Below are 12,394 nucleotides of genomic sequence, written 5' to 3'. Positions count from 1 at the left end.
AAAAATACTTTATTATTGTTGAAATCACCCACCTGCTCTGTGTTGATGTATTTGACTCCTTTTAATCCTCATATTTTTGCACAAACAATATTATTACAATAAAAAATGTGTGGCAAGCCCATGATCATCATTCATCCACTTGGCTGGCATGACAGTGAGATGCTCCGAGATGTGACCGAGTGAATCAGTCAGTTGTGTATTCAATTTGACGGATAAGATGTCTGTTCCTTCTCGTCAGTCTTCTGCGGCTGCTCGTATAAGGAGGAGGATGTCATGATATCCTCATACACTGACCTTGATCTTTCCTGGCTGTATGGGCTCCACTTGTGCAGTCGACTGTGCATGAAGAAAGGTGAAAATGAAAACATGATGCAAATGTCATCCTCTCAAAAAGGTATTTTTCCTCTAGAGCTGGGACTTAAAGGAGATTTCTGAAAATACTGACGAAAAATCGCATATCTTGACATGAGCTGAATCTCCATTACGGCCCTTTCCATCAAGTTGGTTGAGCATGTAGTTTAAAGGTAGTTGCGGCTGTAGTTATAGGGCCTTGAACAAAAACATTTTGAAGCAGTCTACTTGTCCACCTCTTTGTTGACAAATTATTTTAACACACAATCAAACATATAATCAATAAGTGTATATTGTTCCTTTTGGTATTTTCTAACTTGTTTAATCAGAAGTTAACTTGTATCTGAGGGCCATACAGAGGGAAGAAGACAATCGGTAGGTTAGATTTTGATCTTGGTTATAAATTATAACGAATAAAAACTTTATAATAAGAACAGAATGTTAAATTATAATGTTATGAGTCATTTTTTAAAACAACCTGATGTGTGTCCTGAGGTCATTTTAATGTCATGCCTGCCCTGACATGACTTAATACATTTTTCATACCAATTTGACAAAATATATGTCTTGACTTGCACTATATGTATGACAGGATGCTGCCAAACAGCTCTGCACAGCCCATGACCAAAGGCTTTAAGTCATATGTTGAAATGATCAGACATGTAGCATATACAAAAAAAAGGTGTTTGTGGAATAATGTTGTATAGATCTCTCAGTTTAAAGAGAACATTGGGCTCAAAGTGAATTAAAGTGGGTGTGATATGAGATGCTACCTCTCTGAGTAAACACAGTGAAGTCAACCATCACAAGATCCCTGACATGCGCATCATGTGTGACCAGTATCCTCCAGGAGAAAACTGCCCTCATGTCACGGACGTGAATGGGAGCAGGGGTGAGAGGGTTAAAGTTGCCTGTTTTTCTCTGGGGGCTCTGACCCTGACATCCACACACTGTCTACACAGTCACAGCCCCCCCCCTCAGATGTAATTCCTCACCCATCTGTGCAAAAAACTCCCCCTTTCTACTGCTCTACCCTCAAATCACTGTAAGAACCAATCTCTGACTTACTCTTTGCAAAACTCTAATAAACTGTTTTAAATTAAAAAATAAAATGGTTTTCAAATTTTTAAAGGCATTTTCTAATTATATTTTAGCATTAGTTGCTTGATAGAAAGGCAACAGCATGCAGCTCATTTGATCTCAAACAGCTTACTGCTTGTTCATGACAAAGAGAGACATTTTGGGAGGATTTCTTAGTAGGTCTTTTGTATTTTGGGGGTGTAGGCGGCACATTTCAGCAAACTGGTGATGGACTTAAACATCTAATGATATCTTCAGAAATCATGGAATTTGGACTTTGATCCTTTGGGCCACGGACCCAGTTTTATCTCCGAAAGAAACCAAGAACCCTCACACCAAACTGTTCGATAAGTTGTTGGGGACCTCCCTTAATTTGGACGAACACTGGAGGCCCCTGGACCTGACATTGTGAACTGTAGCAAATCTTAAATATACAATGAGAGCAGTGCAGCACTGATTCCACTCCAAAGGAAAAAGGAACACACACTGTGACCAAAGTGGATGAATTATGACAACTTGAAAACTAGGTGCAGACGAGTGTAGTGAGCAATGAGCAACAGGAAGTGAAGCACATGGTCTTAAAATCAGCCAAACGAGAGACCTTGGCATGTTGTTTTTAATGACATGGAAAATAGTGAATCAACTATGGCAGAGTATTAACATCTTCTTTTTTGATTTAATCATTAAAGTCATCTGGAACATAAGAACTCAAACAGGCTCATGGAAGCACAAAAAGCTTCATCATTCTATCTACAGTTAAATCCTAAATTGCTTTCTCATTCACACCATAAACAATGTTTACATTTTCAGCTGTATATGTTATATTTATCATGGATTTATGCTTAATATAAGCAGGTTCAAATGGTTTTGGTCACAAATATTAACACATGGTGGAAAATTATCTAAAAATATATATTACATATATATTATATATATTACATGCGCATCTGTGGCAGCATCGCTGTCATACATGGAAGAGCCAGAGGAGGCAGGGGCGGCTCCTGGTACAGTCGACATAGGCGGTTGCCTAGGGTGATAAATGCCGAGAGGGCGGCACAAGAGACTGAATTATCATGATGTGACACATGCAATGTAAAACAATATATTAATGTCACACCATCATCCTCTAACCCCGGGACGCAACGGAGGTAGAAGCGCCGCGAAAAGCGGTCCGCCTCATTTCCTCGCCCATGTTCGCACCGGCAGCGTAATGCCGGGAAGAACCGGGAAGCGCCGCGGCCACACAGACACACATAAGCACATAATCTCCTGTGGGGGTTGGGGGGTGGGGGGCGGCTTCAGGCTTGCGTAGGTCAGTCACCTGTGAAGACCAGCATAATTGACCCATGAACCAGCGCGGAGAAATGCGCTCCCTGGGCCGCAGGGATGAGCCAGCCCCACGCCACTACGCTGCCATGGGTGGAACCAGGACACCAGTGGACACAGGAGCTGGCTCCGAACTCATGGGTAAGTTTGGCAGGCTGTCGTGTTGGCAGGACTTCAACCACCTATTCATTGCACAATATCTAATAATATGTCAATTTAAAAAAAAGTTAAATTAAAAAATAAATTAAATTAAATAAAAAAATTTAATTGAATTACATTTTTTTTTTTAAATAAAAAAACTGTGTGCTCACATCCTACGCAGAAGACCATTGCGCACATCCTGCGCAGACACCCATTGCGCAGGAATTGCGCGTACAGGTTTTTTACATTTTTATTTTTAATTTTTTTTATTCATTTAATTTAATTAAATTTTTATTTTTTATTTTTTTATATTTAATTAATTTAAATTTACATAGTGTAATATGTTTTGCAATTAATAGGTGATTGCCCTACTTTATAGAAATAAAGTTTGATTGGTTGAGTAAACAGCTATTAGACACTAATGTCCTATGTAGTTTTGTATGTTCTGGCATGTGCGTTTTCCCAATAAAATAAATGAACTTAAACATATCCTTCTGAAGTCCTAATAGAACAAAGCAATGAAAAAAAGCTATATTTTTTTACAGCACTTTTAATACATATGAGGCTTATTTCATGGAAAGCACTTGTGAACTCATCAATGTTGTTTAATTAAAATAAATATTCAGCAAGATTTTTCCACAAATGTCTAGAAGTCTTAGTAACATGATTTGTAATGTTTACACTACCAAAGCAGCAGCTGCCAATTCATCCACCTATACTGTGCTGCCACCTGTTGGGTATTTGTGGGGCTGCAAGAAGTGTTGGAATAAATTTACTTAAAAAGAAGGGGGGAAAATGAACATGATAAAAAACCTTGGCTTGATAATTATAAAGTTTGAAAACCTCTGAAAAACCTCTCACATTACAGACTTCTCTAAACGTGAACATGCTGTTTTCTCTCGTATAGTTCAACTTTAACTTGACAAGTTCATCATGGTCCAAACTTTAAAGGAATCTTCAGACTTACTCAAGTTGTAATCAGTCAAGATTCTTACAGTCTGAAGGAACAGATTTGTGCCTTGGTCATTTATGTCCCTGTAGAGACAAGTTATCAATTAAATTGTAAAGATGATACACATGCTGAAGAAAAACAAAGCTTTGCTGAACTCAAGTTTGTGAGATGTGACAATATAGGAAGTTTGATAAAATAAGAACTAGAATGACACATCACATACAGAGTGTGTGTATCACTCCAGAGGACGAAGAACCCCCACATTCAATTGTTATTAAAGTAGAGATATAAAAGCTTGCCTTTGTCTTCACACACACAGTGAGCAATCAGTGAGGGAACACATTCCATCTCCTGCTATACACGTTTATTTCGTTCTTTTTTTTTAAACCAGCAACATCTTGAGTTAATTGGTCTTGAAACCTGCTTACAAGACTACGTCTGCTACTTCCCGTCAGAGTGAATGATAAAAGAACAAAAAGTAACAACTAGTCAGAAACAAAAATTAGTTTACAGTTGCTGTTTACCATTCAGCTTTACACCAGAAAAAAACAAGGTAGGTTATGGCTGCTTCTTATCGTCTACGAAGTGGAAACATATCCTTGATTTATTGTTTTCTTGTTTTCCCACCACAGTTCCCTTTGCATTTTATGGTGCCGTTTGTTCAAAGAAAAAGAAGAAAGAGGGCAAAATCCCAAAACAGATAAACACGGTGAACAAAGGTACAAAAAAAAAGGCTAAAAAGAAAAACACAGTAAGCACTAAAACTTACAAGAGAGGGAGGATGGAGGAGAAATGACAACAGGGTGGTGAGGCGGCCACGGGAGGAGAGCACTTTGCAAAACTTTGATCAGTTAAAATTTCTTAAAACAAACAATTTGGTTGTTTAATGGTGTAATAAGTGATAAAATAAGTATTAGAATTGGCGAAATGAATAAATTGGAGGACTTGCCCGAAGCAGGTGGCGAAGGAGAATGACATAACGTCCGTTTTACAGAGCTCTGCGCAGGCTCGTATAACAGAAGTGAAGGAAAAATTACAAAAACTAAAGGCATGATATCAAATAATCGATCAGGTAAGGTAGAGCTCATCAATCAACTTTCATTCATCATTATTTATGTTGAGAAATTGGAAAGATATTAACTGTGGCAATTAACAAAGTACTTCCGTTCTGATGGCCGGGAGCGAAAAAAAGCGTCCACAGCAACCACCTTGGATATGACGGGAAAAATCTTCATAATAACTAACAAACCAAACATCGTATGTACTTAAGGAAAATATTGAAACTTAAACACACATCTCTTGCCATAAATATCATCAAAATATCTTTTAATTTGAATATATTTTGCATTTTAATTGTGAACTTCAATTCAGTTTAACTCCCCCCAAGATCAAACTACAGGGACCAGAACAGTTCAACCTTTATGTTGCAGATCATTCAATGTTACATTTGTTCAATTTTTACAGATGTCTAGAATACATAAGTTTCACCAGGCCTGATGCGCCTGCAAAATTTGGTGAGTTTTCGAGTATGTTCCAGCCATCAAAACAGCCGTCAGCTTTGCTTTGACCTCATTGTATCTCTCATGAAGTTTTCTTCAGTCCAGCAGAAAATGTATCAGCTGTTGGCCATTCATCTCATGTGCCATTATGGTCTATTCCTTGATTTACTGCACAGTTGAGTTTAGTTGTTCACGTGATTACTCTGAATATGTTAACCCTTTGATACACAATATAGGCAAACCCCTTCTAATGCACAACATTGGTCAAAATGGCTGGGTGTTTCTTTGCTATATTCTTATCTAGTTTTTTCTTCCTTCTTCATTTAGGAGAAGGCTCCTTTGATGATAGACAATGAGTCTATGTCATGTAAAGTCAAAGATGAGTCTTCTTCATCATCAAAGGAGCCTTCTCCATGTAGGAGAGATGGATTCCAAGACACACCCATAACTCCACCTTGACCCTGTAGAACAGTATAGGTCCTCAGCATCCGAGATTTCAGACACACAATGAGCAACTTGCTTCATACTGGATATCTGTTAGGAATTCTCCTCTCCTCCTGGGGTACGACCCTTCCTTTCTTTTGTCTTTGTTTGTTTCTTGGTTTCTTTACTGAAATATCTCTTTACTTGCAGGAGTAATAGCGAGCAGTGTAAGGACGACTCTACCTCATGTGAAGAAGTACCAAACTGTAACACCTCAGCGACTGAAGGATTCATCTCTCACCAGTGATGCTGCTACTCATCAGGTAACAAACACGCAAACACACGTACACAATGTCTCTCCCTCTCTCTCTCTCTCTCTCTCTCTCTCTACTGCACACTTTATTTAAACATCACATAGTGTTTAATCTCACTGAAGTTGTACTAAAGTCTCCCCTGCTGTGTGTGTGAGTGTAGGCATACCCTGATGAACTCTGGTACTCTCTGACAATCGCAGGGCAGAACTACACTCTGCATCTGGAAAGGAACAAGTGAGATCTTTTTTATTGTGCTGCTCAACAGATATTCCTCTAACTTCATTGATCTTTCAATGATATAATAAAAATCTGTTCTTTCCAGTGATCTAATCAGGGAAAACTTTTCTGCGACACACTATTCTGATCAGGGCGCTCAAGTCCCAACTATTCCACATCTTGGGGTATGTACCTTTGAACTCTTTCATCAAAATCAAACAAACATTAACATTATCAACCTGCGTTGTAATGGACTATATATTTTTATTAGTTGAGTTTATCCCAAGGAAATATCTGTATTATTAAAAACTTTGATTATAAGTTGTCTTAACTGTATGTATACATGATGAACCCAAACCTGGTAATGAGACATTCATTTCCCCTTTCCTTGCTGATATGGCAGAATGAATTTAGTATTGTGGACGATCCAGAGATCTGTAATCAGACTGTCAGACAGCATCAAATGATCATCCTACTACACAGAGCATACATGCTTTATTCATTAAGTACAGTATATCCTATCACATGCAAACCCAGGCCCAGTGGTTTTATGCAACAGCCGAGATATCGTCACATTTTATGTAAGACATGAAAGTCTTTTCCTCAGATGTCATGACAAATGTTTAAGCTTTACGTAGTTTCTCAACAACAAAGCTTCTCATTATGAGAGATGACACCACACGCTGTCATTCCAGATTTTTGTCTGGAAGAGGACTTGACATATATACACACAGTTAAATACATCCTCAGATCACATTTCACCCCTGTGCTCAAGATAGACAAAGGAAAAAAAAAGGGGTGAGAGGTGTGAATTGGCTCCTTCTGAAATGATGTGTGTCTGTCCAGGTTCACTGCCACTACCAGGGACACATCGTGGGGGTGGAGGACTCGTCAGCCAGCGTGGGACTCTGCTCTGGAATGGAGTGAGTGATGCTGCATGCAGATTTATTTGATCTAAATAGAAAAGGTTATTGTTTCTCATCCCATCCTGATTTGGGATTGTAAGTCTCCTGCTGTGACTGATGACGCACCGTGTCCAATCCGAAGAGATCATCAGTCCTGCAGCTTCCATTTGCTCCCTCATGAAAATCATTAGGACAGAAAACCTGTAATCGGGTCAGACTGCTCTGATTAAAGCTGCCTTCTGCTGTCAATATAAAATACATGCTAGTGTCAAAAGGTGTGGAAAGTAAAAACAAAGGCAGCTAAATAATTAGTTTAAATGTTTGAGAATTGCATATGCAAAGGAAATGGATTGGGTGTCTGTTTACTCTGAAACTCCTGTTTGGCTCTACAGGGGGTTTGTGCTTCTCCAGGACCAGATGTACCTGATCGGGCCTCTGGCCGATCCTGACGCAGGAAAGCAGAGCGACAGACACAGCTCTGAAACTGAGAGCAACGAAGGTCTTCGTGTTGTTTACAACTACAAACACCTGAAGTGGAAGACGAGCTCCTGTGCCCATGGAAACCCGACCACTTACGATGATCTCAGAGCTCCTCCGTCTGGACTGTTCGAGCAAGGCAGTCTGGTAAAGAAACAGAAACTTGTATATACCAGGTTTGAAACCTGCACATTAAACAACTGTTGATGTCCAATACCTTTGTTCTTCGATGATTTAATAACTTTTTTTTTAGAGCACTTTTCAAAATCTAAGTGACAAAGTGCTTTACACGGACAGCAAATTTAAACACACAGGTCATAAAATCATGAGCACAGCGAAATTGAAGGAATCACAAATATTAAAAGACAAAATTAATTTAAAAGAACTCGAAAATACATATAATAATTGTTTGAAATATGTAGTTTAAGTTTCATGCAAGGAAGACACCCTTAAAACATTGATTCAAAAAATTAGCTTAAAAATGCGATTATCCTTTCATATTTTATTAATGCAATATTTGCATGCATCAAAATGATTCTCTGCGATTAATGCTGTATTTTTTTTTTGCTACATTGTCAGAAAAAAACTAAACTCAGTACCTTCGCTTACTGGGCTTTGTTAATCGTCATCAAACAATAACCCGGGTTTAACTAAACACAAACACACTAATGTTTAATATTGTGAATGTCTTGTGTTATTCAGAAAGTTGAAGCCCAGACCAAAGCTGTGGCAGTAAAACCCAGAACAGTGGAGCTGGTTCTTGTGGCCGACCACACTGAGGTTTGACTTCTTTCTGTTACTGCACATTCAATCATAATGATCTGTAATTCACTTTACCCTCCAAATGTGGAATGATTGTGTTTTATATCTGAGACTTTATTGCTTAAAGTTCCCTAGGTAAAAAAAATGTATCTCTTTTTGTTTAGTATAAGAAGTATAAGAAGACAATAGAGACCAGGATGCTTCAAATAGCAAACCATGTGGACAAGGTATGTTTGTTTCTGTCTTTGTCTGTCACTTAAAATGATTCATCACAGCTCTGTTTGAACAGAGAATCAAATCTGATTTGAGAAAATGATCCAGGACCACATTAAAGTTCAAATGAGTATAAAAGCTTAATTTTATGTAATTTCACATATTTATTCTCTGGACTTAATAGAACATCGTACCTATTTTTACCAGTCATTTGGTTTATTTGCCTTGGATGCAGACAAGACTTATTTTCCTCCACAAAGCAGCAGCAAGTATGATATGTCACATCAGACTCCACTTCTCACTGTGGATGTAAATCAATGCAGAATTGTGTCCTAAGACTATCCAGTGTTTACAGACTGTATGTCGACCGATGGAAGGGAATGAAAGTTTCCTTGCTGTGAAAATCTGACTTTAACTATAAATTTTCAAACATATCACATAATCCTCTTCGCATACTCTGAAAGAGAAGGGCCGACGTGAATGACAGCGCAGACTCAAGTGTCTCACTGTGTGACAGCATCAGTGGCTTAGTGATTTACAGCTCCACCTGTTTCCAAAATACTGATATCAGCCATTAACCTGATGATTCATTTTATTTTATCATCGTGTGTTTAGCTGTATCGCCCTATGGGTGTCCGTGTCATGCTGGTCGGCGTGGATATCTGGTCAGACAAAGATCAGATAGAGGTCAGCACCGACCCAAAGGTCACCCTGAAACGATTCCTCGAGTGGCGTCATAAGAGCCTGCTGCCGAGAATCCCGCACGACAACGCACAGTTCATCACGTAAGACACAGAAGTTTGAACTCCCCTTTATTTGAACCTGTCAGAGCTGGAGTCTAACAATGTTTTACTCTTCTTCTTTCAGAGGTGGGGATTTTGATGTTCCCTTTGTCGGCATGGGAAGGGTATCCTCAATATGCAATTATGGATCTGGAGGTGTCAATCAGGTGAATCTCATTTTTCTATGTGATGTTAATTCTCTATATGTTTGTATGGTGTTTATCCTTTTCTTAAACTTTTTTTGTGGCTCATCTTTTTTCTGATTTACACACAGGATGCTAGCACTGACACGTTCAAAGTGGCTTCTATTATTGCACATGAGATGGGTCACAATCTGGGCTTGGACCATGACACTGGAAATTGTGTCTGTGACTCTTCATTTTTTAAAAGACCATGCATCATGTCTGCTACCATGGGGTAAGCTCAGTTTTTCACCTGCACTAAAACAACCTCACTTCTACCTATTCTTATATTCTTCTCCTATTTACCTTCTCTTCTCCTTCCTCCAGATACCTGTATCCGAAGCAGTTCAGCAGCTGCAATCAGCAGCAGCTCAGCCTGATCTTTGAGAAGGTGAACCCGGCCTGTCTGCTGAACACCCCCTCCACCAATCGCATCCACGGAGGGCCAGTGTGCGGGAACGCCTTCCTGGAGCCCGGAGAGGAGTGCGACTGTGGCACCATGCAGGTCTGTCTTTGCATGTTGCGCTCAGAAAGGCTGCATGCATAAAATCAGGGAATTAAATTACTGAATTATATTATCCTCTGTCTGCCTCATAGGAATGCAAGAATACCTGCTGCATTGCCACTACCTGCAAACTTGCCCAGTGTACAGAGGGAGACTGCTGCCACAACTGCAGAGTAAGTCATAGTCACTTTGTCTTCTCTAGATGAGGGAAGTCACGCTGATACTAAATGTGTTACCATATAGCGAGACACTGTCCGACTGTGCCACATGGCCAGGTGTTTGTCAGTGTACGTATTTTGATGAGTTGATACATCACCATCTGTGTTTCTCTCTGCTCCACAGCTGAAACCAACCGGCAGTGTCTGCCGACCAAAGGCAGGGGACTGTGACCTGGCAGAGTACTGCACCGGCTTCTCTGCCTCCTGTCCGACTGACGCCTACACCCAGAACGGCCTGTCCTGCAACCATGGGAAAGGATCCTGCTACATTGGGCAGTGTCCTTCACAGCAGGACTACTGCAAGAGACTGTGGGGTCCAGGTAAAATTACAGTTTGGTTTAGATCTGCTTTGATTCTGATACATCAGGACTCTTACATCTGCAGCTGTATTGTCTTTTTATGTTTCTGTTCAGACGCTGAAGTGGCTGCAAAAGCTTGTTACTACCTGAATGGAAACTGCAAAAAAACACTGTTTAGCCAGAGATGTTCCAGCAGGTAGGAAACCAACAGTCAAATATCTCATGGTCACATATTGTTGGGCTTTGTTTTATTATCAGTTTGTGTTTTTTTTGTTTCAGAGATCAATCCTGTGGGACACTTTTCTGCATTGGAGGGTGGGAGTTTCCTGTGACATCCTTGAAATCCTTTTTCAAAGTCGGAAGTGGAGAAATATGCAAAGAAGTTTTAAAAAACCCTGCAGATAACCTCCCTGCAGATCTAGGCATTGTACCTACAGGCACCAAGTGTGGCAACAACATGGTGAGAATACTGCCTGTAAGAAAAACCTCCCTGGACTACAGATTGGTGAATGGTGTCCTTACGGCGTCTTTTATGTCTTTCAGGTGTGCTACAACCAGCGGTGTCAAAACATCACAAACGTCAAAGCGTTTGGGAGAAACAACTGCTCGGCCAAATGCAACAACCACGGGGTAAAAAGTTTTTCAACTCATAACACTTTGGAACACTGCAGATTTGTGACAGCATAACTGAGTGTGATCTCTGACAGGTCTGTAACCACGAGAATAAGTGTCACTGCGACCCCGGCTGGGGCTCCCCCTTCTGCGACGTGCAGATGCAGGTGCTGCCTGAAGGTACACGCTCCACATCACGCTCGATAGTCGTTTGACCATTTAAATCTCCATGCTTTACACATGTCCGCTCCTCGAATGCTGCGTTTTTCACCAAGATTTATTAAGTCTCATTGACTCTCACATACTTGAGGTCTGTGCTGATGAACGCAGACGAGCAGGGGTCTCCTGGAACTGCCCTTCTAAGTCCTTACAAATGCAGTAATGATGTTACAGTGAATTTTGTTCTCCGAGCAAGTGATGCATGCTCGTCCATGAGCAATAGATTGAATATCGTTCTAATCATAACATGTGCTTGTGTGTTTTTGTGTGCGTGCAGAGACAGGCATGCTGGTTTTGTTTGTGTGCCTGGGGGTTGGAGCACTTCTGCTGGTGGTCCTGGTCATTTGGATTGTGATGTACTGCATCAGAAAAAGACAATCTGCAAAGAGGTAAAGTTATTCCCACAGTGCATAAGTGAAGCTATGGAGACAGAACTCTGAAGCTTTTCCATATTTAATTTCAGCCACTGTGCTTATTATACTACAGATGACTCCGGTCCACTTCAGGACAGTCAAACCTGGTGCTTCGGTCGAGAAGCACACAAGACAGCTCCTGTCTCGGGAACACACTCATCAGCCAGCCTTAAATTGTGGAGTTTTTTCAGCCACTCAGCCCTGCCAACCTTTGTGATGGAAATTCATCTTGAGATTTGAAATAATGTAATTCTCAGACTGGAGTTGCCTTTGAGTCTTTTTAATAGTAAGCTCTGCAGACTTTACCCAACACGCACGGGTGCTCAAAATGGAACTTGCCGCAAGTTCACAAAAGCCAGAACTTATACAAAGAGACGTTTCATAAAACATAATGATTACATGAATGATTACAGGCCTGTCGCCCTGACCTCTGTGGTGATGAAGGCATTTGAGCAACTTGTGCTTTGTCACCTCAAAGCCATCACCGACCCTCTCCTGGACCCCT

At 40.3% G+C, this 12,394-nt stretch overlaps 1 pseudogene; it reads left to right on the top strand.

The window, feature by feature from the left end:
- The first annotated feature begins 5,856 nt into the window (after positions 1-5,856).
- Positions 5,857-12,062, top strand: LOC133021026 (zinc metalloproteinase-disintegrin-like batroxstatin-2; annotated as a pseudogene).
- Positions 12,063-12,394: the final 332 nt, after the last annotated feature.

The sequence above is a fragment of the Limanda limanda genome, chromosome 15 (assembly GCF_963576545.1).
Source record: "Limanda limanda chromosome 15, fLimLim1.1, whole genome shotgun sequence".
NCBI classification, from domain to species: domain Eukaryota; kingdom Metazoa; phylum Chordata; class Actinopteri; order Pleuronectiformes; family Pleuronectidae; genus Limanda; species Limanda limanda.
Note: the sequence above shows the minus strand (reverse complement) of the source record. Positions and strands in the feature narration are given on the sequence as shown.